Genomic DNA, 24,212 nt, shown 5'->3' on the forward strand with positions numbered 1-24,212 from the left:
TCCTTTTAGAGTAACCTTGAAGAAAATGAAAAGCCAAACCATTAAGGACACTAAAAGGAGGATTCCCCATCGTTTTCAATCATAACATTCCACTTTCTTGGAACAAAGAATTTGTAACAGGTATGGGAAATGGATGGGTAGTGTCTCAGAAATGATGACCTCTCAGAAAGGTGGGCTGGCAAGCAATGATGAGAATTCCAAAGTTCATATTAAATCACTTTAAATTTATTCTGGCATGTCCCACCTTTAAAGTTTAGAGGAAGGGCAGAATGTTGTAAAGTGGCACTATTATTTATAAAAGGTAGTGTTTTATAATATATCGTATTTGATAAAATATAGGCACTGAAAGAGAAACTTCACTGCCAAGAGCATCCTGAAGACAAGCAATTGAAGGCAGGTGTGGAGCAAAACCATTTTTTTTTCTGGCTCTGAGGATGAGGCTGAGTCTTACAAGCATGGTAAGTCTCCATGTAATAGCTTTCATTAATTAAAGAACAGACTTGGAACTGTAAATGAAAGGTAATTGTTCCTATATTCCTGCTCCCAAATGCTGGGTCCCTGGTACATGCAGGGATAAGGGAGTTGGCTAGGACTGGTCCCAGCTGTAAGTCTGGGAGGGAGGACTACATGTTGTGCTTTGAGGGGCAGAGACTCCCCTATCTCTCCCTCCCCAAAACTTCCTCAGTAAACTTCATCCTATTTTCAGGGACTGGGGGTGGAGTAGAGGGTTAGTACCTTGCTTCCAGAAGGCCCTCGAGAAAATAAAAGAAACACACCAGAAATGACATTCATCCCCTCTCCCTCAGAGGAGCTCAGGGCACTCCCTGGGTAGGAGGGGGTGTCCTGAGGTTGAGCGTCAGAATGAAGAAGAGAATCGAAGTCCGCAGGTCTGGGTAGGGTGCAGCAGGGATGAGCCATCGGGTCTCCCGTGGGAAGCTAATGGGTCTGGGAAGCAAGGAGGAGGAAAAGGAAGACCTGAAAGTTTTGCTGATTCTCTGAGAGGAGAAACCTCATTCTTCCCTTCTGCATCTGCCTTGCCTCACTCTTGGGCATGGGGCACTCTCTATTTCATTTCATCCAGCTGGCCTGACTATGAGGGAGTGGGGGGGGGGCTCAACATGTGTCCACAATTACTTTGTATCCCTTAGTACATTCAGGTGTCCTTAAATGCTTCCCATTTCCCTTCCTCAGGTTTGCTGTTCCAGGAAAGAAGGTTCTAAATTAATAGGCTACAAACTCCCCCTGCATGTTGGTTTGCAAAATTAATGATCCTAACGGAAAAGTAAATTAATCTTTGATGCTTGGTTGAGGCTAAGAGAAAAATCACTGTTTTGGGGGCTGGGCCTTCTTAATACACCTCACCCAAAGTATTCTCTCCCTCCCTTCTGTGCTAACCACACTCACAGAAATTGGGTGGCCGAGGGCTGTGGGGGGGCAGGGGGGGCTGTGGAGGGGACGGACACAGTACAGCTTGAAACTCCATCTCTGAATCCAAAGGGCCATGTTGCAAACATTTATCAAATGCCTGGTTTGTGCAGAACAGTGCAACTGTGCCCAAGAGAAGCCAGGAAAGGCTGCATAGAGGAAGCCACCTGACGTGATGTTCCTCCCATGTCAAGTTTTACTTGCACTTTCTACGTTCACGGTTTGAAAAGACTGCAGTATACATTTTGTAAAATGTAAAGAACACGTTCATAGTTTCTTCAGTTTTCGGAAGAACAGCTTTGCCAAAAGCCCCCATCACAGGTCTGAGGGGTCACAGATCTCTTGGGATTAGGTAGATGTTAAGGGAATCAGAAGTTCTCTGATTGTCTTGCTGTGTTTTTCTAGCCAGAGCCTCCTGCACTGCATTGCTCAGTTTCTTTCAACTGAAAAAGTAAATCTGCGCTCCTGTCAAAACGTATCATCTGTACACCTGGTCACTCATCCCAGGTCACCAAGCTCTGGGCAGAGTCGAGGTGGAAAGGATGGCAGTCCCCATTTCCGAAGTCTGGGAAGGCCAGATGTTTGGGAGGATCTGAACAACTGGTGTCCTGGGAGTGTCCAGCAAAGCCGGCCCCGGGAGTTCCACGGGAGACCCGGGGCTATGAAAAGAGCTAGTGTCCGTCCATTTCCTAGCGTGTGAATCAGCCGGGTTGGGCCTTCGGGAGAAAATTCGTGAAGGACATCGTCAGAGCTATAGAACCTGCCAAATACACGTCAGAACCAGGGGTGTGAGTGTGAAGGGGGAGGGGGGAGATTTTCAGAGGCTTTTCTTCGAGGTCTATTTATCCTTTGTGCCCCACGACTGGTGGGCTCTTAGAACGTAAACTCTTGGTAAGGGCCGGGAGGAGCCTCTTTCGAAAACGCCGTGTGGGGGGGAGTACCTTGCTCATCAGTAAATGCTGAATGACAACGGCAATTTCGATCTGGAAGACCCGGCGCGGATTGGGTCTGGTGACCCTCTCGCGGGCGCGGCTCGGGGCCAGGACCGGGGAGACCCAGGAGAGGCGGCGGGGTGCAGGCGGCGCATCTGGCCGGGACGCCGCCGTCTGCGGGCGCTCGGAAGGGGCTCCACCTGGTCGCCGCGCCGCGGCCGGAGGGGCGGGGCCCGGCTTCCCCGAGGCGGCGGCGCCTCCTCGCTCCCGAGCGCGCACTCCCCGGCGTCCGGCGCACGCGCGAGGCTGGGAGGGAGCGCGCCGCGGCGGCGGCGGGAGCGGGAGGGGAAGGAGGAGGAGGCGGCGGAGAAGGGCGGCTGAGGGGAGGCTGGCCGCGCGCGCGGTGGTGGTGGCGGCGGCGCCGGCGACCTGAGCCGGGCGGAGTGGAGAGCGACGGAGGGGGCGGAGAGAGAGGGAGGCGGAGGGGAGTGAGAGCCGCATTTCCAGTTCCCAACTACGAGTCCCGAGTTTGTAGATGGGGCTGCTCGGCGGCGTCTGCGGCTGAGGAAGAGCAGCGGCGGCGGGAGGAGGGGAGCGACGGCGGCGCGGAGGAAGCCGAGGTGCGAGCCGGTGAGTTGCCCGGGCCCCCACGTCTCTTGGGTAACGGTCTCGCCGCGCGCCGAGCCGGCCGGGGGGCGCCCTGTTGCTTGCGGCTTCGCGCCACGCGGGGACCCTGGCCCGCCCCGCCCCCTCGGCACCTGGGCTCGGGCGGGCGGCGGGGGCTGCTCGGCTCGTCTCGCGCGGGAGGGGCGCGCTCTGCGGGGCCCCCGGTTCCAGGGCTGCGGGCGTGCGGGCTGGCCGGCCGAGCGCGGCAACGTGTCTGGCCCATGCTGCCGGCCGCCGCGCCCCGCTCTCCGCCCGCGCTCTCCGGCGCGGCCCGGGCGGGGGCAGGGCTGGGGCTGGGGGTGCGGGGCCCCCTCCGAGAGCCGGGCGCGGGCGCCTGCACCCTCTGCGGCGAGAGTGGCGTTAAAGCATGAATGGAGAGCCGCGCCGGGGACGGCGGTTGCCGTGACTGACACCTTCGGAGTCGGTCCCCAGTGGGGGCGACTCCGCCGGCCTTTGGCTGCCTCTCGAGCTCCGAGTTCTCGGGTGAGGAGGCTTTCGGCGAGTACTGCTGCCACTTCCGAGGCACGAGACTCCAGTTGTTTGGCCAGAGTGGTTTTGGGCCGAGCACACGCTGCTCCGGAGGCGTTTGCGGCTGAGGCAGTGCTTTCCGATTCTGAGTACGTTGGTCTGGAACCAGAAAGGTGCTGGCTTTTTTTGTTTGTGGTTTTTTTGTTTTTTTGGTTTTTTTTTTTCTGGCTTTTTTGGCGGGGTGGAGGGCCAGGAGCGAGTCGATGGAGGGATTTTACGGTCGGCTTGATGACAGGATGTGGATTGGTTGGTGGGTGTTTTGGCAGAAGGACTTTTTAACACTTTCTTGGGAGTTTAGTCTTAATCTCCCCAGCTCCTGGGATTACGGCTCGAGATTACATCCATTCAACTTCCATCAGGTGGGGCACGTAAAAGGGGGTGGGGGCAGGCGAGGAAGGTAATTGAAGGCTGATGAGGAAGCTCAGAAAATTCTCCGCATTACTTATAAACAGCTGGTTAAGGTCAAGCTAGCCACGTTGTACTCTTTTTCAATGCCTTTGGGGACGGTTGAAATTTTACTTTGTGTTTCCTGACTTGGTCTTCTTGTTATATGGCTCGGAACAGTGGAGGTGCGTTAAAATCGCTCTTCAATGGGAGTATGGTTTAGCAGCCATTTCTTCCAGTGAAATCTTTCAGATGGTCGTTGGGAAACTTCCGTATGCCGAATATTTTAGGAGAGGTAACACGCTGTTAACCAATGCGGAGATAGTTGCAGTACGCAGGTGAAAACAACAGACCTCACGGTATTATTGTATCAGGCCTGATTATAGTCATGTCTTCTGAGGCCTGATTACAGTAAACAAAGAACTTTTATGGGTTGTGTCATTTTGAGGTCATCTGTATCTGAAATCTATCATGTATTTAAATTCATGTTTAAATAGACGTTTGCACAATGTATTACTCTTTAAGGTCTATGCTTCTTTTAGTTTAGACTAGGGTTACATAATATACAAGTGGCAACATTTTTAATAGCTCTGTTTTTGTCCTATAGAGATTGCACACTAAATATCTTTATGCAAAAAAAAAAAAAAAAAAACCATTCCGGGATGTGTGTGTGTCCTTTTCTAATTGATGCCACTCAGTTGCTTTTCCACTTGGAATTTCAAAGTGAATTTTTTCTTTTTTTACATTCTAAATTAAATGAACACTAGAAAAATTAGGGGCTTAAGCAAGTCTGGTAGCTCTATATAAGACAGCGTCATTTTTTGTTGTTCTGTAGGCCAACTGTTGGATTTTTTTTTTAACGAATCATATTTTTCTTAAACATTCATGGGAGCAGTTTGCATTTTTCCTGAGTCTCATTTAAGGCTGAAATTGTTCCAGAAGACTACACAGCCTGCTTCTCTTTCTCCTCCCCCCACCCCCTCTTTTTAGCTTGGGATAACCAAGAAAATCATAATTGTGAGACTCCGTGTATGTTATCTATATTCTGCTTTTAAAACTGAAGTTGTTTGAGTATTTACCATCCCTTTATATACTTTACCATTTAATAATAGATGGTCAGCAGAAGACAACTGAGATTTTAATTAAATGCCCTTCACTTTTTTTGACATCCAAGCTTTGTTCAAAGTAACATCAGAAAATTATTGCAAGTTACAAATAATACAGGGTTAGTGCTGGTCAAAGGCTACCTAATTACAAAAACACCGAGAAAATAAATATTAAAAGAGGCAAGAGGAGCCGTTTGTACTTTTTATGTCCCTTGCTGTATTATAAACTACCTAGTTCTAGGTGGTTTTTTTAAAAGAGTGTCTTGTAAGTTAGACATTAGGTTTTTAGCACTGGTTATAATTTTCTTTAACAAGGTGGTCCATTTGGTAAGTGACTAAATTTGTATCAGAACATCACTTCAGGTAGATGTAGTTAACTTGCAAGGGATGTGCTCGTATTTATTTCTGGGGGAACGAACACCTGCCCATTAGATAAAACAAATACTGGGCTGAGGATATCATTAAATTATTCCTAAAAAATTGTACAGAGAAAAAAGAACCTATAGATTCTTTCCTTCCAAAAATAGTGTTCACATTTATGATATCATAAGAGCAGAAAAGCATACGAGGTCTCTTCACTGATATGGTGCTAGTATTGAATTAAAGATTTGATTTCTTCAAATCTTTAGTTACCAGATTCTGCATAGATTACTTTTGGTCAGTCTCAACAGAAGCTGCGATCATTTCCCAACTCTTCCTGTTATTTGTATGTGAGACCACTGGGGGGAGACTTTACAATTTAGGTTGACCGTATCCCTCCCTCCCATACACCGCTACTAATCATCCCTGAGCACTTTGCCAAACCGCTGGAAATATGTTGAGGAGGATGCCCTCAGAATCAAGTCTTGATCAAGGTGTCTAAATGACTTTTATTTCTTTAACTCACACCGCACTCAAAAAGTACCTCTTTTTATAGATTGTGTTATTAACAGTCTACTTTTTGGTTACGTGGGCTAACTAAATATCTAACATAGTGAAAGATGAGATTCATGAATACATTAGAGCTTTCAAAGATCTGACTTTACTGATATTAATCTTAGAAGCAGTGCAGGTTTAATTACTTGCTTTGCGTATATAGATATTAGTTGTCTGGAAAGATCTGGAGAGAACACCATCTTATGTGAGCTGTACTGTATCCAAACCTCTTAAAGCTGATTGTTCTCCTAATTTAAAAAGCTTTCAGAGGAAAAGATATTGAAGCATCCTTTGTACCTAATTTTTATCACATAAGGGAAGTTCTTCCTTTATCATAATAATAGAGATAAGATCGAAACCCACAACTTTGTTGACCATTAAGCTGTAGCTATTCTCAAGAGGTACAATAAAGTCAAAGAAGTCTAGTTTCCAGTTTTCTCTTCTGACAATATTTAACTTTGTTAACGTCCAATTCAATAATAGTGAACTCAGCAAAGGATGTTATTTTTATAGCAGCTTAGAAAGGACTTAAGTTTTAAAGTTCTTCTTTAAGACCTTTGTGCAATCTTGATCATAGTATATAGATTCATTCACAGTATAATAAGTAGTACAGAATTTGAAGTAGTTTCTACCATCTTTCCTAGTTTCTTCTTTTTTAAGATGGCTTTGCATTTTTTTCTTAAAACATTTCATAATCCTCCAGAAGAGAGATTTTCTGCTTAGGAAATGCTCATTCCTAGCTAACCTCAACATTGTGTTTAATACTTGGGTAGTAGTTTCTAAAGGTCTGTAAAGTTATCACTGATGCAAAGCAAAATGAGAATTAAAGACAATGTAGTGAGTTTTTCATAAAGCTGAAGTTATTTTCAAATCCTTTCCTCTGCCTACTAGTTCCTATACATGATCTGATTCCTATTTACTTTACCAACTTACACTTTTTCCTCTTAGGTCAATTACTCCATTACCACTTCTTTATCATTCCCCTTTGTTCACTATATTCCATCTATACTGCCCTTCTTTTTTTCCCTCAGAAATGTCATGGCTTGTTCCTGACTTAGGTCTGTTCCTTCTGCCTGGAATTCTCATCCTAAAACACGACACAACTGGCTCCTCATCATTTCAGGTTTCAGTTCAATTACGTTCTCAGATGAGCATTATTATCTAACCACCCTGTCAGAATGGCACCATCCTCATTTCCCTGTATCCCATTACTTAAATTTTTTTTCTGCAAACTGTTTATCATATCTGAAATTGTACTTTTATTTTATTTGTATACTCTCACTAGAATGCAAGGTCCATTAGAACAGTGATTTTTTTCTCTTGTTTAACAGTATATGCCAAGAACTTAGGCTTGTTCCTGGCACACAGCTGTCATTAAATATAAATATTCCTTTTTTTTTTTAAATTTGAGGTTCTATTCCTCCTGAGGCTTTGCTGTTAAAATGTTCCTTTATGAAATGATTTGAGTAGATGGTAGTTGTAGTAAGTAGGCCACTTTTGGCTGTAAGTAATAGAAATCCATTCTAACTGGTATGAACAAAAAGTGAGATATACTGTAAAGATGCAGGAGAGTCTAAAGGAATCCAAGGGTTCGGACTCTGGGACTCCAGTGCCAGCAGGATACACTTCACCTCTTCTCTTTACTATTCACTGTGCATTTGCTTCACGTCTTCTAATGCTGTAAAGGACCACTTCCTAGTCCTCGTAATAGATGGCCACCAGCAGCTCCTAAATTTTCCCTGCACCAGCCCAGACAACAGGAAACAGATTCATCCAGCACCCATCCCTCGCCTGTTCAACAAACTATACCATGTTATTAGAACTTGTTTGTACTTGCTGTAATCATGTGAAATAGGATTGGGCAGTCAACCCAAATAGGTGCCCCAGTAATAATTCATTTTCACCCTTGACCACCCCCCCCCAAAAGGCTGGTTTCCCCTCTCTTAAATTTTGCTGCTATATGTAGTTGGAAGATTTGAAAAGCACTGTCCTGGGTTTATATAAAAGAAATGTCATTTTATGGAAGGAATTTACCATTTGGTTGAGGATAATATATACATGAAGGAAAGAAACAAAGTGGCATGAACTGAGGAAAATATTTGCAACTTGTATTACAGACAAAAAGCTAACTTCCTTAATATATGAAGAGTACCTGCAAATTGATAAGAAAAAGACCAACTATAAAGTGGGCAAAGATCATGAACAGATTATTCACAGAAAAGGAAATTCAGATCGTTCTTAAACATATATATCAAGATATTCAACCTCACACTCAATATAAATATCAAAAAATTTAAACTATGAGATACTATTTTCACCTATTAGATTGACAGATGAAAAAAGTTTGATAGTACATTTAAAAATACTTTATATTGGAGTATAGTTGATTAACAATGTTGTGTTAGTTTCAGGTGTACACAGATTCAGTTATACATATACATGTATCCCTTTTCAAATTCTTTACCCATTTAGGTTCTTACAGAGTATTGAGCAGAGTTCCCTGTGCTATACAGTAGGTCCTTGTTGGTTATCTGATAGTACTTTTTTTTTTTTTTTTTTTTTTTTTTGCGGTATGCGGGCCTCTCACTGTTGTGGCCTCTCCCGTTGCGGAGCACAGGCTCCGGACGCGCAGGCTCAGCGGCCATGGCTCACGGGCCCAGCCGCTCTGTGGCATGTGGGATCTTCCTGGACCGGGGCACGAACCCATGTCCCCTGCATCGGCAGGTGGACTCTCTACCACTGCGCCACCAGGGAAGCCCTGACAGTACTTTTTTTTTTTTTTTTTTTGCGGTACGCGGGCCTCTCACTGTTGTGGCCTCTCCCGTTGCGGAGCACAGGCTCCGGACGGGCAGGCTCAGCGGCCATGGCTCACGGGCCCAGCTGCTCCGCGGCATGTGGGATCCTCCCGGACCTGGGCACGAACCCGCGTCCCCTGCATCGGCAGGCAGACCCTCAACCACTGCGCCACCAGGGAAGCCCCTGATAGTACTTTTGAAGAGGATAGAGGCTAACAGATGATCTCACGCATTGCTGGTGGAAGTATATATCAGTAGAATTTGATGTGATTGAAATTTCTGAAGATTACTAAGGTAAAAAGAACTACCTGGGAATATGTATAAATTGGTGTAGCTTTTTATGGGAGAGGAAAGAACTAACTTATTTACCTGAACACTAACTTGTGTTGCTTTATTTTTGGCTTTAATCATGAAATATACCCAGGCTAAGGTAAAGCCAGCAAGATTCTAAAAAAAAAAAAGGGCTTCCCTGGTGGCGCAGTGGTTGAGAGTCCGCCTGACGATGCAGGGAACATGGGTTTGTGCCCCTGTCCGGGAAGATCCACATGCCGCAGAGCGGCTGGGCCCGTGAACCATGGCTGCTGAGCCTGCAAGTCCGGAGCCTGTGCTCCGCAACGGGAGAGGCCACAACAGTGAGAGGCCTGAGTACCGCCAAAAAAAAAAAAAAAAAAAAAAGATTCCACACACACACACACACACCCGCCCCCCCAACACACACACAAAGGAGATTTTTTTCAAAGGATCATATTCAGTTCCCCTTTCCAGATAACCTTTTTTTCTACCCTAGTACTGGTGAAGTTTGTCTAAATCACTGAGATTTCCATATACTTTGTATCTTTTCAGAGCCTTGTACTTTGTTAGCTACTTAGTAACACTTAAGTAAAGATTGAAGTGAACAGGGCTTAGCTTATTAGCTTTTTATAGCCACTTCATAATTTTATGCTTTTGGAAATCTTTTGTAAAAAATGATTTATAATTTCACTTAATATATGTACTTCAGATTTTATTACAATAAATGGTCATAGAACACTTTTATAAGTTTATTATATATTAATGGAACTTTTACATGGTTACTTTGTTCCATGAAATATTGTTAGATCTTAGTTGGGTGGGGAAAATGTTGTGGAAAGATGGGGGAGGGCAGCTGAAATTCGTGGACCTTTTCTAGAAAAATTCGTGAGAAAGCGTGAGGAAGATGACTGAGCAGATCAGGGCCACATGCTTAGGAAAGGAAAAGTAAAGAGTGAGGGATTTATAGAAAGTCTGTGGTGGAACCCAGAGGGGCCACATCTTGGGAGAAGTTTCATCCTAGGAAAGCGCTGTTGATTTAGTTGAATGCATACTTTGAGGATACATTATATTCTTCATGAGACTTTAATTCTGTAGGTCTTTTGCCATGAATTGGCTCTGATACAGGGGTTCTCTACCTGAGTGGGTATCAGAATCCTTTAGAGTTATCCGACACCAAAGGATTCTAATTAGTAGGTCTGGAGTGGGGCCAGAGCATGTTTATATTTTTTAAACCCCCAAGAGCCAATATTTGTAAAATAATACATCCTATAAAATATTCTTTTTAACGACTGAATCAGTCAGCATAGCTTTTATGGTCCTTTACCATTTAGATAACTAACCTCAGAAGGTCTGTCTCACCTTGGTCTCTACTTTAGCCAGATTGATAGCTCTACAAGCATCTAATTGATTTCGATTGCTCACTTTCATGCTTTCCCCTTCTTTGCCCCCTTGTTTCTTCTCTGCTAATAAATGTTTAAGCTTGCCTCCCCCAAGAAGCTGTCTTTGGCTGGCCTCATCCACCATTTATCTTTTCAGTATAGGACAAATTATAACATAACACTGACATAGCTGGTAGGTACACATCATATGAGGGGCTGATTCATGTGTTTTCACTCCTGAGTCTTGTGTATGTATTCCCCTGTTTTAGTGTTTGAACATCCTTATTTTTTCCTCTTGCTGCCAAGAGCTTGGAGCTTAGACATAGTTGGCTTAGTATCGATAATGGCATCAACAATATATTTGAATGCCTACTATGTTTCAGGACTTTGCTAAGTGTTCTCCACGCATTATCTCATTTGCTCATCAACAGCTTTTTAAAAATCAAAAACCCTTTTCTAATTGAGTTAGTTTCCTGTGGCTGCTGTAACAAATTGCCACAAACTTGGTGGCTCAAAACAAAAGAAGTTTATTCTCTCACCGTTTTGGAGGCCAGACGTCTGAAATCAGTATCATTGGGCCAAAACAGGGTGCTCCCTGCAAAAGCTCAAGAAAAGACTATGTCGCTTGCTTCTTCTACAGTTGCTGGTGGTGCCAGAATTCCTTGGCTTGTGGGTGCATCACTCCAGTCTTCAAGGGCAGAATTTCAAATCTCCCTCAGCTCTGTTCTTCTCATCACATTTTCCTGTGTGGGAGAGAAGGAGAACTCTCTCCTTGCCTCTCTCTTAAGGACACATATGAGGCCCCCTTACTGTTCCAGGATAATCTCCCTGTCACAGGATCCTTAACTTAATCACAGCTACAAAGATCCCTTTTGCAAATAATGTGACATTCACAGGTTCCAAGGACTAAGACATGGATATCTTTTGGGGGACCATTTTTTAGTCTACCACTGTGATAATTCAGATGGTCCAGAAAAGGAGGGCTGGTAAAAGTCTTCTTGCCCCACCCTCATTCCTCTCTTTCTATATCAGTGTTTCTAAGCTAGAGACAGTTTTGCTGTCCCCTCAGGGACATTTGACTGTCATAACTGGGAGGAGGTTGCTGTTGGCATCTATCAGGTAGAGGCCAGGGATGTTGCAGACAATATACAGGACAGGCCGTCCCTCACAAAGAATTATCCAACCCCAATATCATAGTGCTGAGGCTGAAAAACCTTGTCCTAAAGGTAGTTTAGGACAATAGTTTCTTGTATATCATTCCTGAAAAAAAAATCTTATATTAGCACATATGATGAGTAAAGCCCTCTGATATGATTTGATTATGTCTGGTGGTAGTTTTTGGTTGATTGAAAGTTGATTTAAGTGAAGAGTCATAAAAAATGACTCAATATACCTGAAATAACATTTTCCCTTTCAAAATATAAATATACGTGCATGCACCAATCTTTTGTTTGAGTATGTATCTTTTGACTGGAGCTCTGGGTCAACATTCTTATATAAACTTGTGTATTATCACCGATCCTAACTTAGGAGCAAAAACTTAAAAGTTTGTGAAGGAATCTGAGTGTAGGATCCTTGTAGTGTTTTGTGACTCCTGAATTGTTTATACCTGTCTTGCTTACACTTAATTATACAGCAATTTGGATTTTTTGTTTTCTTGTTTTGTCACTTGCTTTCTTTGGGTCTTTCCAAAGCATTCAACTTGGTTTTCATATGAAGAATAATATAACTCTCATGGTCTTGTATCAAATACAACATATATATATTTATATATATATATAGGATGTGTGTTGCACGCACACGTGTATGTGTATAAAGAAATCCAATTTTGTACAGAAAAGAATGGCTCTCTAAGATATTGCAAGTACATCTTCCAGTTGTAGCTCATTTAAATAGCTTCTCATCTGGTGATATGGTGAGAGCTAATGTCACAGTTACTTCCAGATTTTGGGAAGTTTTAGAAAATTTTGTTTTAATACTATAATGACAGAGTTTATAAATTATATGATATTACCGTAAATACTTTATTGCTATTACCATCTTAATGCTTGAGTTACTTTTCATTAACTGTAACAAATATTTGGAGTTTCGCTTACTAGCAAAACATTTTCACTGTTTCTTATATAGTGAAATGATACAGTTTCTTGAAACTGGATACTTTATTATTTTTTTACTCAGCAAGGCAAGAGAGTTAGCAATATGGGTTGTAATTCCAGTTTTTCCAACTTCCAGCTCTTTTACTTTGTTCAGGACACAGAGCTCTGTGTGGTATAAACAATACGCTTGCTGGCAGAAATTATGGTGTTACTACTAAACTAAATATACCTTATCTCTAAAATAGGGATTATAATATCTACTTTATAGGATTGGTGTAAGATTTTAATTGGATAATATATGTAAAGTGTCTAGCACAGAGTCTGGTACAGTAAATATCAGTATCCTTTTCTTCTCTTACTGTTTGGTACAGTGTTATGTGTACGGTGGCTAATATTTGTTGAACAAATATGTCTTCAGTGCCTTTGCTTGCTTCATACGTTCACTTTTTTCTTTCCAGTGTAAGAGCTATGTCTGTTAGTAAATATTTTTTAAAAGAACTTTGCTTTTAAAGTAGTCCAGTAAGTTATGTGCTGTTGACTAAAGTTAGTAAGTCTTATTTTTATATGACATTTCAGTGTGTTTACAAAGGCAAGTTAAATATTGGGTGGAAAGATGACTATGTTACCTCAAAAATCCCTTCCAACGTAATCTAAAATTTTCATAAAATTCACACAATCCTGAGTTTTCCTCCTGCTTTCCCCCTAAAATCTAAAGAAGTAAGTAGTGTTTGAAAACGTAGCACTTTGTTTGGAATGAAGAAAGTGACCATACTTATAATATGTTCATAATGGTCCATTTATCATGTAATAGGAATTCTTTAGTATTTGGAATGAGTGTTGCTGTCTTCAAGTGGATTTGTCTTTTTATTTTACCTTGAATATGTATTTTTACATACATATAATAAAATGTTTTACAGGAAGTTTCATTTTACATAAAACTATTTGCCTTTTTATTCATCTATTAAATATCCTGTCTGGGACTTTGGTATAAGAAACTAGGGCAGCTGAGTTAAAGAAATGTAATTCATTGAAGTTGCTTATTTTAGAAACTAAATGATGTTCATGCGTAACTTTATATAAGTTGATTCAGATGGGTTTTTTTGTTTTTGTTTTTGTTTTTTGCGGTACGCGGGCCTCTCACTGTTGTGGCCTCTCCCGTTGCGGAGCACAGGCTCCGGACGTGCAGGCTCAGTGGCCATGGCTCACAGGCCTAGCCACTCCGCGGCATGTGGATCTTCCCGGACCGGGGCACAAACCCGTGTCCCCTGCATCGGCAGGCGGACTCTCAACCACTGCGCCACCAGGGAAGCCCGATTCAGATGTTTTTAATTTTCTTTTTTAAACTAGTATTTTGGAATGGGTGATAAATGAAAAAAAAAAATTAAACCACGTTTTTAAGAAGGTTGGAACACCCTGGGAGGCACACGGGCAAAGCCATCATAGTATGCGCTTACCATTCTTAGCACTGGGTTCTTAAAAACCCAAGGTAGAGAACTTTTCCCTGAAGGAGTTTAAACTGTTGTGGGGGAAATAGGATTAAGGAGTCTGAGATTGTGAATGAACCCTTAAAAACCTTATAAACTTTTAATGTCCTCCCAGTTAAAACAGTAAATATATCAAACAAATTATCAATGACATTTTATGCAATTCAGTTTGGAGATACCGGGTACTATACAACTAGTTTCCATTTATCACTACTTCCTTGAAAGAAATGTTTCAGGATTTCCAGTCTTGGGGTAGGGGGGGACAGGAAATGCTTCATAAATCCTAAGAAGCATTTTTAGGATGTCTTATTCAGAGCCTTTCTTATTTTCACTTAAAGATTACTAACTTCAACTTCTGTTTCTAACTGTTGTTTTAGAGATAGCCTAACTTGGATATTTGAGGTAAAAGAATAAGCTTTTAGTAACCTTTATTTAACTCACTCAGCTCGCTCTAGCCAAGTGGGTATTTATAGCTCCTTTCGGTCCGTGGTAACTTCATGCCAGTTCATGTCAGAACATGACATAGTGGGACACTGACTCGGCTCTGATTGTCCTTCCATTCTCATCTCTGTTCTCTCCTTCCCAACAGACTGTGATTCTAGATCGAAGGCTGGAAATTTGTTTTGTCTCTGTTTCTATCTCTTTTAGGAGTGCCCAGCAAGTATCTTCTACTCTGCCATCTCTTTATTTCCCTTCCAAACCTGCAGTTCCCTCTCTTCCAAAATATCTCCAGAAATAACAGCTTAGAATTTGTTACACTGAAGTAGAAATCTTTACCAAAAGTAAATCTGTGTATATATGTATATACTGGAATTTCACATAATATAAAAGTTACTTTATATCGCTATTTGAGGGAAGAAATGGTCTTTGTGTCCCCTCAGCCAAGCATTGTCCCATGATTTTAGGCAATGCTTGATATTTATTATTGAGCAAATTAGGAAACCTCAGAAATTAGCATATAAGTGGTTTATCATGTGCAGCAGACTATAAGTTTTCAGATAGTTTAAGAAAAGAAATTCTTATCTGTAGGGAGGGACTTGCTGCTCATTTGATTGGATTAATTTTTGAGATGAGTCCTAAGATGCTTTTAGCTCTAAAACTTTGATTGTAAAAAAGCAAGAAGGGGGGGCTTCCTTGGTGAAGCAGTGGTTGAGAGTCCGCCTGCCGATGCAGGGCACACAGGTCCGTGCCCCAGTCCGGGAGGATCCCACCTGCCGCGGAGCGGCTGGGCCTGTGAGCCATGGCCGCTGAGCCTGCACGTCCGGAGCCTGTGCTCCGCAACAGGAGAGGCCACAACAGTGAGAGGCCTGCGTACCGCAAAAAAAAAAAAAAAAGCAAGAAGGGTGCCATCAATTGATTAGGTATTAAATAGCCAAGAAAAAAAGAATATTGTTGGATGAGGTAACATGAATGAAGGCATTTGGGTGGGAATGAGGTAATGTGGTTGTAGGTATAGGAAGTAAAAAGATCAATGTAGTCAGGACAGAGTTTGTATTAGAGAATAGAGGAATTCAGTTGAATAGATGGAAGGCTAGATTTTTAAAAGAGATATTTAAGCATTTCCAGATGGCAGAAAGCCCTATTTTTCTAATGCAGTATTGTCATTAAAATGTTTTAAGGTGATCTGTGTGATAGTCTTATGCTGAGTGGATTACAGCAAAGAAGTGAATAGTAATAGAAGACTTGCAGTGGTAATTTAAAGGTGAAGCAGCGAGAGCTTGGAAGACAGGTGGCAGAGAGAATGGGGAGTATAAGATGAATACAGGGAAATTGTGAATTCACTGTGGCTGATCAAATGGAATATAGAGGTATTTTTCAAGGTAGTTTTCAAGGGATTCCTAGGCAAAGGACAGTCCCTGGATTTTCAGGGTTTGGGGATCTTTTCCCAAGATAAGCCCTGTTGTTTTAAAGGTTCATTTAGGTTCTTATTTTTAAGTAAGTTGCTACATTCCTTAGCTTTAAGCAGGCTGTTCTCAACTATATTTGACCCTTTTTATTATTATTAAAGGATAGAAAAGTTCTTTTGAGACCACTTACCTGGGTATTAATTAGTAAGTCAAATTTCATTTGGACCAGCATGATATACTGTTAACTTTCAAAGGAAGGGTATTTACCATAATGATGATGGAGGCGCTGTGGCATGTTGTCCTGGAGGGGAGGGACAGAGAAACTAAAAATTAGGAAAAGGGGAAACTTAGAAAAGCAAGATGCTGATAGTACTGATGAAGATGATAAGAATATTAAACCAGGAATATTAAATTTTAAAAGCATTCAAATGCCTGATAAACAATTAAAACAGTGTTAGAAGTTGTGGGGAAATATGAGAAGTATGTGATTTGATTTTTATTATCAGAAGGCATATATAAAGAATGGTCATGGGCCTTCCTCTCTGACTTTTTTTTTTAATTCATCAAAAAATCATATAGTAAATACCTCTTGCAACCACGGTCATACTTTCTCTAGAAAGCCAAATTATTATGAGACATTTACTGGGTGATCTACATTCTCTAGAAAGCCAAATTATTATGAGACATTTACTGGGTGATCAAGAAAAGTGAGGTGATTTTGATGCTAGAAACGTCAAACTTTATTAGCTTGGTTTGCATTGTATTTCAGTGTATGTTGTGTAATTGTGTATATTGTATTTCAGTGTAATCAATGTATATTCTAAAATATACCACTGATTCTTTAAGGGGGGCAGTTTTGCTTCCCACGGGATATTTGGTAATATCTGAAGATTTTTGGTTGTCACAATTTGGATAAAGGTGCTTATTAGCATCTAGTGCTTAGAGGCCAAGGATGCTACTAAACAATTCATAGGACGGTCCCCCATAACAAGGGACCAAAATGCCAGTAGTGCCAAGATTGAGAAACCCTGGAATATGGAGTAGGCAAGTTCTTCCCGGGGAATTTTAGAAACCTGGTCAATTTATTATTTCCTTTTTTCTAGATTTGACCAGGTATTGCCTTCTGTTAATGCACTTTCTTCCCACAGCTTACAATACACTTGATTGTCACTGTTTTCTTTATTGTGTTCTTATCCTACGGCTATATCTTGATACTTTGATGAGACAAATATTTCCAAATAACTTCGACCTGTCTTCTCTTAGGGTGACATTTTTCTGCTAGGCCTATGTATCTTGTGTTTCCTTTTACTAATTTAATTCTTGAGGGATCACCCTATTTCCAAATTCTGAGGGCCTCTTGATACGATTTCTTAAGTACTTTCTTTTGTAAGAAGGCTTTTTCATGTGCTTCAAGTTCCAGGTCTGGGTTGAGCTAGTTCTTGAGTCCAGGTTTTTTTTTTTTTCTGATGATGTTTGTATCCATTCTAATATTTTCGTGCAAGGTAATTTTTTTTCTGACAATATTTGAAACTGTTGTAATCTTTCTATTATACAAGTTCATTTAAATGAAATGTTTAACTCCTAGAAAAACCATCTAGGAGTTATTTCTTTTAGAATAATTTTATCCCTGCTTATAGATAAAGATTACCCTACATAAAACAGTTGCATATAAAAAGGTATTTTAAAAGGTATTAGAATGGTTTCATAATGATAAGTGAAAAATATTAGGAACCGGTTTATTTTTTTCCTTAACATACCTCAATTTGATGTTCATCTAAACATATTGGCCATTTAGTAAAACATAAGTGCAGTATGCCTGTGTGTACAGTTGACCCTTGAATAACGTGGTGGATGGTGGGGTGGAGGGGCTGATAGTCTGTGGATATTTATCATTGGCCCTCTGTATCTGTGGTTCCTTGGCACCTGAGGGTTCGACCAACCACGGATCGTGTAGTACTGTAGTATTTGCTATTGAAAAATATCCATGTGTAAGTGGACCCACACAGTTCAAACCCCCATTGTTCAAGGGTCAGCTGTACTAGCTACTCGGTGTACAGGAAAGGAATAAGGAGGGAAAGCAAAAGTATAAAGAAATTATGTAGTAGTCAGGATGTGATGGATCCACATTGTGTGTGTGTGTGTGCTGAAAATTTGTCATCTTTGAGAAGCGAAGTTCTGCAGTAAGTGTAGGGTTTTTTTTTGTAGTAAATATTTTCTGTCTACTTGTAGTACACATCACTTATCTCTTAATCTTCCATTTTCATCTGTGCAAATGTTTCATTAATTGACCTTCCATCAATCTAAAACTGATCTGCCTCACTGATAGATCACTTGTTAAAAAGAGGCTTTCATTGGCTTGTTAAGAGACATATTCTGGAACTGCACAACAGAACCATCCTACCCCACCACTTCAAATGTGCGTAGTTATTGTTTTGAGTCTTGACTCCTTCCTTGGGCTTCTGTCAGCCGTGGAGAGCACTGCAGTTGCAGCTGCTGCCTCACAAAAGAGGTTTCGGATCCTCACTGCATGAGCACACAACCAGCATCAGTAAGTCTGTTTTAATTCAGGAGATACTTTGGCTAAGAAATATTTAAATGCTGGAAGAGACTGCTCTTCTGAGTCTAGGAATTGTAGGGTAGTCTGATGCACTGCTTTTATCCTTGGTGTGCTGAACAACCCAGTTTATCTAAAAGGAGAGATGTATGTTGACTGATGAGCAGGACACCTGTCCCTCCCATTACTTGTTTATATAAATTTATTTTTAATTTTTAAAAAATACTAATGATAAACAATTAAAATAGTACAGAAGGATGAATGTACAATGAAAGTTTCAAATTTTCTGTTCCCAGTTTTACTTCATAGAGTTATTCGTTGATAATAGCTTCAGATTTAGTCATATCAGTAAAGTGTTTCTCAACAATTGCTCTTTGGCATTTTTGGCAGTACTGTGCTTTGTCTTGTGGGATTGTGCTGAGCACCACTTAAAGTTTAGTGCCCCTGTTCTCTACCACAGCCATTGGAGCATCAAAGATGCCCTCACACATTTCCAAGTGCTCCTGGGGAGGGGAGCGGTACTTATCCTGGGTGAGAGTTTTGTAAATTTTAAAATTACGCTGTGTGTCTTAGAAAACATGTGTCTATTTTTTCAACTTTACCCAGTAACTATTGACTCTACTATAAAAGAAGAATATTTTGAGCACACATGCACTTCTCAAGGGAGGCCCAGAAAAAAATCCACTTGGGAAGAACTGCGCTAACCTCTGATGGCTTAGATTACAACATTTATTCAGTCTTACCTGCATTCCTTTATGATAGTATTACTCTTGTGTTTTCAATTACCTATCTTTTTTTTTTCTTTTCTCATGAGTGTTTTTTGTTATTTTCGAATTGTGAGCTCATGCTTGGCAGCGTTTTATTCAGTGGATTCTGTGCAGCCTTGTTAGGGGACACATTCCTCCAGGGAAGATTTGCTAAGGGTTTTCTTTGGCACCTGTGTAGTTTCTCAGCTTGGGGTTTTGTGAACTAGGTAGGTATATAGAAACCCTGGATCCTTGAGAGTAGGCTGTGGTTACAAATTCTCAGGTGATATTTGCCCCCAAATACAGAGTTCAGGCTGAAAAAGGCTCATTTCCTCGTTGTCTTCCTTGGCCAACAGGGACATTTTTGCCAGGCCACCTTTTTACCAGGTGGGGCTTAGTCCTGTAACGTCCCTGATCTATATGGAGGGGTCTAATTGGCAATTCTTCTTTTTGAACAGACCAAGGCCTATACTGCTGCTTCTGAACTAGGTACTGAAATCTGAAAACACTCCATGCAGCCATGACTCAAGCACATGCTTACCAGTTTGTTTTTATCCTCTTCATGTTGGCCCATGAGGAGTTTCTTGAGGACTTACTCTTGTACTTGAGAGGATGTTTTTGGTACTTTGGTTAGCATTCCTAGGCATTTTGTGAGAGAATTACTTTAGATTTTCAAGTCCATCTTTTTGCTAGACATGCAAGCCTCTTCACCAGCTTTCTGACTTCTAGTATTTCCTAAAATTTCTGGTTTCTAATCTTTCATTTGTCTCCCTTCTCACCTCTAGTACTGTTGGTGTTCTATTCTTTTTAAAAAGCATGGATTCTGTCATGTGTGCTCAGCCTTCCACTGTGTCTGGAAGCTTGTCACATAGTTTTTAGATCTAAGCCCATCGATGCTAACTGACCTGAAGAAAAATAAATCTCTGTAAATGCCTTTTCATTTAACTGTGACTTTTTTTTTTTTTTTTTTAAGTTTGAGCTTAAAGAGCTTGATGTTTGGCTATAAAAGAGGTGAAAGGACAGGGATGGAGGATGAAGTTCAGGCCATTAACTGTGCAGTTGAGCAAGGCCTTCCTGGTGTGGGGAGCAGTGTGGGGATCTTACCATGAAGTCTAAATATATAGGGCAAAATTACATTGCAACAATGAGAAACTACAATTTTTTTAATTACATGCAATAAATGTTAACTGCAGTATGTTTGGCATAATAATAAAAATTAGAGTTCAAAGATAAATAAGATGCCATTTCTGCCCTCAGAGAACTCACTAATTTTGTGGTAGAGATAGACATGTAAATGCAAATACAAGCATTTCTCATTATTCATTTTTTGTAGTAGTTTTGTTCTGTAAGTTCTCTGTGAACACTGAATTAGGGAGTACTGAGCCATTGTTTCTAGACTAAAAGAGGGTTAGGTTCCTACAAGCCTCTGATCACATTTTCATTAACTGGTCAATACATAACCTTGCTTTATGTGTGTTTCTGTTTAAAGACAGCTTGATATATATATATATATATATATATATATATATATATATATATAGTTGATTCATTAACATTGAATGGCCAACAGCACTATAATTTCATGCCTGAAGGAAGCTCATCAGACACTTACATTTTCTCTGTAAGGCACATCACCCTACTTGTTTGTGCTTAGGAACAATGGACAGCACGTAAGCACTATGATTGGGAGACATTTCAGACAGTGAAATCACCATGAAAAAGCACAAAAATTTGAAAAATGTGACACTAAATAAACCATGAAAAGGTTACTTGTTTTTGGTGTGAGAGCTGAAACAACAAGGTGGAGTGTTGCCTAATTGGACCTAAGCTGGGGATGCACACACTGGGCATGTTGTTTTTGCTGCTCGTGTCTGCATATGACAACAAAAGCACTGTGAGTATTGACTTTGAGGCTTAAGGTAAATTTTAACAAGTGGATGAATTCATAAATACAGAATCCGTGAATAATGAGGATCAACTGTACTATTCATTCAGTAAGTGCTGTATGTTCTAAATCTTCTAGGATGGGTCAGGAAAGGTTTCATTTGAGACTATTAAGATAAAGTCACAGCAGTATGAAGCAATAGGTTTATGGATAGCAAATAGCTTGGTGTAGCTGGAATTAAAAGGGCCCCTTTAAGGGGGAGCAAGAGAGGATGTTTGAACAGTTAAAGGGGGGAATATAAGGTCCTTATGCCTCATATGGCCCTTATGCCATGTTAAATAATTGGAATTTTATAGGTGGTGGGGAGCCAGTGAATGATTTTAACCAGGAGGAAACATGGTCATATTTGTATTTTGGAAAGCTCACTCTCATGGTGGTATTGGGGATAGATAAAGTAAGAAAAATAAGTAGAAGGTGTTAGAAGTTAAGGTGAGAGAGGATGAGAGTATGAACTAAGGAAGTGACAGTGGAGATAAAGAAAAAGGGATGTGTTTGTAAGATATGCAAGACAACAGATTGAAAGGTCTTGGTGGCAGATTAGGTAGCAGGAATAAAGGAAATTGAACAGGTGTACCTGGGTGCCATTAATTGAGATAGGGAATACTGGAAGGTGACCAGCTTTAAGAAGTAATTTGATGAGTTTTGGGCATGTTGAGTTCATTGTGTCTGTGGGATATCTTTACAGAGATTAGGCAAGAAAATATCTGAAGCCCAAGAGATAGAGCTTTGAGAGACATTAGCATATATTTGTTAATTGGTTGATGAATATCTGAATGCTGTCCTGTGTCAAAGCACTGTCCAGTGCTGGATGAGATAGAACAATGAGTGAATTTCTAGCAAGGGAGACAGACAACAAGCAAAGATACTTTCAGATGAGCCCTAGGATGAAAACAAAACTGATAGGAGGGAGAATGACTGAGGATGTGTGTGAGGGAGAGGAGCTTCTTTAGACTGGGTGTTAGGGTTCACTTTCTGGGTGACATTTATACTGAAACAAAAATAAAGAGGTTAAGGATATGCATGTGGGTATCTGGGAAGATCATTTCAAGCAGAGAGAACAGAAGATGGTAAAGATGGGAGATGAGAAATGGGAAATAAACTGGGCATGTTTGAAGAACAGAAGAAAGGCTGGTGTGACTAGAGATGAACGGACCATGGGGAGAGAGTTGTAGCAGATGAACTCAGAGGGATGCGCGGGGTGCCACGTCATGAAGGCTCTAGGTCATGGTCAGGAGTTCGGATGTTTTTCTAAGTGCAGTGGGAAGCCTTTAGACGGTTTTAGCGCAAGAGTAACAAAATCTGTTTATGTTTTAAATGATGGTTCTAGCCAATCTGGAGAATATTGTTGAGAACTAGAGTGAAAGCAGGGGAGCAACTGAGTGACTACTGAAGTAAATGAGCAAGAGATGGTGGTGGCTTAGAGTAAAATGATAGCCGCCAGGGGAGAGTTGGATTTTGAGTCAGTTACTTAAGATTATGTACTTTTCTTCTATTACCACCATCATGGCTGAATTTAAAAACCACTTTACCATTGGATCTGTTTTGAATTCTACATATTTTTCTAAGTGCATGTAAAACATAAGTGTTATCTTGAAAAAACTACCAATGAAATTTACTCTAAAATAATCTAGTTTGGGGGATACTAAAAAAGATTCAAATTTGCATATTTAATACAATCTGGCAGTGATGCTAAAGTCATATTTCATGTTTATTAGTGCTTACTGTATAAAAACTTTCAGACAATTCTGTTGGTTCAGTTATAATACTATGTATTTTCTTATAAAAAAACCAATGGAGCCCTAAACTGCTTTATTAATTAGTGCTTAGGTCAGTAAAAATGTACTAAAAGCAGGGCTACTGCATTGTGAGAGCAAATTAGGAGCAGCACTATTTGAGCTGTTTAAAAAAAAAAAACTCTAGATCTAGCTTTTCTCAGGATGAGCTCTGTACTTTAACAAGGATGCTTCTGGACACAGCATGGAGCCAGGACCAGGGTGGGGAAAGATTAAAGATCAGTAGACCAGTTAAGAGGCTTTTAAAATAGTCTAGACAAGAGAAGATGAAAACTCTAAACCAAAGGTCAGAGGCTGGAAATTGTGATGAGGATGAATTTTTGAGACTTTTGTGTAGTAGAATGAAAAGGATTTGGAGAATTTGATGTCTAGGTTAGGGAGAATTTTAAAAAATCGGATGATTCTGAGATTTTAAGCTTTGGAGACAGGGTGGATGGTGATGTCATGATAACAAGAGCTAGAATCTCTAGTTAGGGTGAGTGACTAGTTTTGAAAATGGTAAATTGAAGGCACCATCTTTGGGGTTCCCGGGGAAAGTACAATATGTTAAGAAGGCAGTTGGGGAAAAGTGACTGCTGTAACTAAGATTTGAAAATCATATTCAGATAGAAACTGGTTGAAGCCCTAGAAGTAAATATCATTCAAGAAAAGAATGAAGATCTGAGGAACACCAACAGGAGTGACAGCCTGCCCTCAGGCAGAATGTGGACAGAATATGTGCTTGATTTTTCAGTTAGCTTGTTCCTAAACATAGTTAGGAAGTTTGAGGAGAGGGGTGGCTAGGGAAGCCAGATAGCGGAGGCTGAATGGGAAGGTGGAGAACTGAAGAAAAGATGCCCAGGGTGAACTACTCTTTAAAGAAGCTTAGTAGCTGTGATGGGCAAAAGGAGAGAGAGGAGGGTGTGACTTAAGTGAATGGGGGGCTTCCCTGGTGGCTCAAGTGGTTAAGAATCCCCCTGGCAATGCAGGGGACACGGGGTTCTAGCCCTTGTCTGGGAAGATCCCACATGCCACCGAGCAACTAAGCCCGTGCACCACAACTACTGAGCCTGAGCTCTAGAGCCCGCGAGCCACAACTACTGAAGCCCATGCGCCTAGAGCCCGTGCTCCACAACAAGAGAAGACACCGCAATGAGAAGCCCGTGCACCACAATGAAAAGCAGCCCCCTCTTGCCGCAACTAGAGAAAAGCCTGCACACAGCAACAAAGACCCAATGCAGCCAAAAATAAATAAATTTTAAAAAAAGTGAAATGGGGTTCAAAATAGAGATTTAAAATATCATTACTGAAAGACGAGGAAGATATTAAAACTTAAAAATGTGGGAG

The 24,212-nt window shown here is 41.1% G+C and overlaps 1 protein-coding gene across 8 annotated transcripts in view; it reads left to right on the forward strand.

The window, feature by feature from the left end:
• The first annotated feature begins 441 nt into the window (after window positions 1-441).
• Window positions 442-24,212, forward strand: part of PALS2 (protein associated with LIN7 2, MAGUK p55 family member) — a 108,700-nt gene continuing 84,929 nt past the window's right edge. For 2 of the 8 annotated variants that reach the window (XM_081244309.1, XM_081244317.1), the window contains exon 1: window positions 2,908-2,987. The gene's annotated coding sequence lies outside the window, so the exon portion shown is untranslated. Of the gene's footprint in view, window positions 459-2,720; window positions 2,988-3,319; window positions 3,507-3,544; window positions 3,911-24,212 lie in introns of those variants that run through there. The other 6 variants (XM_081244316.1, XM_081244313.1, XM_081244318.1 and 3 more) reach the window with 6 other exon arrangements.

The sequence above is a fragment of the Mesoplodon bidens genome (assembly GCF_964165515.1).
Source record: "Mesoplodon bidens genome assembly, chromosome: 9".
NCBI lineage: Eukaryota > Metazoa > Chordata > Mammalia > Artiodactyla > Ziphiidae > Mesoplodon > Mesoplodon bidens.